Consider the following 4,454-nt stretch of genomic DNA (forward strand, 5'->3'; position numbering starts at 1 on the left):
GAAACTGGCTGTTTTAAAGGGTGTAGCACCTCCCCCCTCACTCTCTTCCTTCTGCTCTGGCCATGTAAGATGTGCCTTTCTTCCCTTTTGCCTTCTGCCATGTATGAAAGTTTCCTGAGACCTCCTCAGAAGCAGAGGCCAGCATCATGCTTTCTGTGCAGCCTGTAGAACCGTAAGCCAATTAAGCCTTTTTTCTTTAGAAATTACCCAGTTTCGGGTATTTCTTTATGGCAGTGTGAGAATGGACTAATACAGGCATATACTCGATAATGATTTTGCTGGGTGAAATAGTAGTTTTAAGTTCTTTGAGAAATCTCCAACTGCTTTCCACAGTGGCTGAACTAATTTACATTCCCACCAGAAGTATATAAGCATTCCCTTTTCTCCGCAATCTTCCCAGCATCTGTAATTTTCTGACTTTAATAATAGACATTCTGACTGGCATGGGATATGACACCTCGTTGTAGTTTTGATTTGCATTTCTCTAATGATTAGTGACGTTCAGCATGTTTCATGTTTGGCTATGCATATGTCTTCTTTTGAGAAATGTTGTCTTGAGAAATGTCTGTTCATGTCCTTTACCCATTTTAACAAGGGTGCTTGTTTTTTGCTTGCTGATTTAAGATTCCTATAGATTCTGGATATTAGAACTTTGTCAGGTGCATAGTTTGCACATATTTTCTCCCATTCTGGAGGTTGTCTGTTTACTCTGTTGATAGTTTCTTTTGCTGTGCAGAAGTTATTTAATTGGGTCCTACTTATCTATAAATATTTTTTATTGCAATTGCTTTTGAAGATTTTGTCCTGAAATCTTTGCCAAGATCTATGTCCTGAGTGGCATTTTCTAGGTTTTCTTCTAAGGTTTTCATAGTTTTAGGTCTTACATTTAAGTCTTCAATCCATCTTAAATTGAGTTTTGTGTGTGGTGAAAGGAAGGGGTCCAGTTTCAGTCTTCTGCATATGGCTAGCCTGTTATCCCAGCACTATTTATTAAGGAGTCCTTTCCCTATTTCTCATTTTTGTCAATTTTGTCAAAGAACAGATGGTTGTAGGTGTGTGGCTTTATTTCTGGGTTTCCTAACTTATTCCATTGGTCTATGTGTCTGTTTTTGTATCAGTACCATGTTGTTTTGGTTACTGTAGCCTTGTATAGTTTGAAGTCCAGTAGTATGGTGCCTCTGGCTTTGTTCTTTTGGCTTAGGATTCCTCAGGCTATTCAGTCTCCTTTTTAGTTCCGTATGAATTTTAGAATCTTTTTTTCTAATTCTGTGAAAAATGACATTGCTGGTCTGGGAGAAATAGCACTGAATCTGTAAGTTGCTTTGGGTTATAATGCCATTTTAACAATGTTGAGTCTTCCTATCCATGAGCATGGAATGTTTTTACATTTGTTTGTGTCATCTCTGATTTATTTCTTTTCTTTTTTTTTCTTTCTTTTTTTTTTTTAGATGGAGTCTTGCTCTGCTGCCTAGGCGGGAGTACAGTGGCACAATCTCGGCTCACTGCCTCCCAGGTTCAAGCATTTCTCCCACCTCAGCCTCCTAAGAAGCTGGGATTACAGATGCCCACCACGCTGCCTGGCTAATTTTTGTATTTTTAGTAGAGACAGAGTTTCACCATGTTGGCCAGGCTGGTCTCGAACTCCTGACCTAGGTGATCTGCCCACCTCGGCCTCCCAAAGTGCTGGGATTACAGGCATGAGCCACCATGCCAGCTGTCATCTCTGATTTTTTTAAGCAGTGTTTTGAAATCCTTTTTGCAGAGATGTTTCACCTCTCTGGTTAGCTATGTTCCTAGGTATCTTACTCTTTTTTTTCTTTTTTTTTTGGCTTTTGTGAATGGGATTTGCATTCTAGATTTTGCCCTGAGCTTGGATGTTACTGGTGTATAATTTTTGTACAGTAATTTGACATTCTGAAACTTCACTGCAGTTGTTTATCAGTTCTAGTAGCCTTTGGACAGAGACTATGGGGTTTTCTAGTTAGGAACATATTGTCTGCAAAGAGGTAGTTTGACTTCCTCTCTTTCTATTTGAATAATATTGAGACTTCCTACATATGCAAACACATGATATGCCTCTGTTGTCTATCATTTTTTTCACCATGTCAAAAATGGAAATACATCTTTATATATCGTAAACAAATTATAATCTCAAGTAATGCCCGTCATTCAAAAAATATACTTTAAATGTTACTTAACTAGTATTTATCTGGAGAAATAAACATTTCGGAAGAGCCCAAGGGAATGGCAAAAAGAGAAGGGAAGTGGCGAAGGGTAGAAGAAAAGAGCTAATACAGCGGAGTCTGAGACTGATCTTTAGAAAGGTCTGCTTGAAGGTTGGCCCCAGGCTAGTAAACAGTTACTCACACTGATAGGAAGTTTCCTCTCAATAAGAATGGCTCACTGTGCCCATTGTGTGCAGACAATGTGGTCTGCGCTGAATGGATGCCAGGCAGAGGGTATCAACAAAACCAGGTCCCAATAAAAACTCTGTTTTTTTCATGAGCTCTAATAAAAACCTCTCATGAGCTTCCCAGATAGGTACTTACTTTGTCACAACTCCTTGCAGTAGGAATTAAGTGTGCCCTGTGTGACTCCACAATTAGAAGATTCCTGGGGGCTTTCACCTGGTTTCCTCTGGACTTGTCTGTATGTACCCTCCCCTTTTGCTCACTGTATTTTGTATCCCTTCACTGTGATACATCTTAGCTACAAGTATGACTATATGATGGGTCCTGAGAGCTCTTGCAGTGGGTCATGAAAACTCGGGGTGGTCTTGGCGGGACCCCTGACACAGATGGAGACTTGAAGGAGATGCTTGGAAAGACAGATGACAACGCAGGAAGAAACACTGATTTGGAAAGGCTAGAGAAAGGAAGGTTTTAAGAAAACTAGAATGATTAATTTTCAAATGCTTCTGAGCAACACTAAAATTAAAATGCAAGTGTTAAAGTAGTTTACTAAAAGCTAAATAAGACAACCTGGCTAGAAGCCTATATGACAAACATTGCCAAATTGAAGCAAGGGGATGCATATTGTTGTCTGATTGTTTCTCTCTCTTTTTTTTTTTTTTTTTTTTGAGACGGAGTCTCGCTCTGCTGCTTGGGCTGGAGTGCAGTGGCGCGATCTCGGCTCATTGCAAGCTCCCCCTCCCGGGTTCACGCCATTCTCCTGCCTCAGCCCTTCGAGTAGCTGGGACTACAGGCGCCCACCACCACGCCCGGCTAATTTTTTGTACTTTTAGTAGGGACGGGGTTTTACCGTGTTAGCCAGGATGGTCTTGATCTCCTGACCTCGTGATCTGCCCGCCTCAGCCTCCCAAAGTGCTGGGATTACAGGCGTGAGCCACCGCACCCGGCCTGATCGATCGTCTTCAAGTCTAGATTGTAGACTAAAGGTTAATAGAGAAACTTCACATATGTGCACTGTTGTGGATCGAATTGTGTTCCCTCAAGTCTAAAGCCCTTAAAGTTATAAATGTAACTGTATATAGAAATAGGATCTCTGCGGATATAATTAGGTGGTCATATTGGATTACAGTGGACTCTAAATCCAATATGGTTGGTATCCTTAGAAGAGAGAAATTTGAATACAAAGACACAGTGGGGAAATGCAAAGCAAGATGATGGAATAGAAAGCCCCACTGATTGTCCCCCCAACAAGAAGACCAAGTTAACACCTATCTACACAGAAAAAAAACACCTTTATAGGGACTAATAATCATGTGAGCACACACAGCACCTGGTTTTAACTTCATATAGCTGAAAGAGGCACTAAGCCCTGAATTGCCAACACCACCCCTCCCTCACCCGTTGGCAGCAGCAGGCACAGCTGCATGATGCAGAGGGCATCTCTGGGTGCTGAGGGAGGGAGAACACAGTAATTGTGAGGCCTTGAACTCAATGCTGTCCTGTTAGAGCAGAAAGGAAATCCCGACCAAATTTAGCTGATGTCCACCCAGAGAGGGAGCATTTATTCTTATTTCTTTTTGTAGTGCTAAGTTTTTATTCCCTTTTCTTTGTTTGTGTATCTGCTATAGTTTTTTGCTTTGTATTCACTTAGGACTGAAATAAAACTTCTCATAAGTATAACAGACTATTTTACACTGATAACATAAATTCTGTTGCATACAGAAACATTAGACTTGTACCTGTCCCCCACACAATTTTTCACTTATTTCACTATTTACATTTTTTATATTATATATTAAAGACTTGTAGCTGTTATTATTTCTGACTGTTTTGACTTTTTAAAAATTATACTTTAAGTTCTGGGATACATGTGCAGAATGTGCAGGTTTGTTACATAGGTGTACATGTGCCATGGTGGTTTGCTGCACCCATCAACCTGTCATCTACATTATGTATTTCTCCTAATGCTATCCCTCCCCCTAGCCCCCCACTCCCCAACAGTGTGTGATGTTCCCCTCCCTGCTGTGTCCATGTGTTCTCATC

Source organism: Trachypithecus francoisi, unplaced genomic scaffold (assembly GCF_009764315.1).
Source record: "Trachypithecus francoisi isolate TF-2019V2 unplaced genomic scaffold, Tfra_2.0 Lachesis_group1, whole genome shotgun sequence".
Lineage (NCBI taxonomy): Eukaryota > Metazoa > Chordata > Mammalia > Primates > Cercopithecidae > Trachypithecus > Trachypithecus francoisi.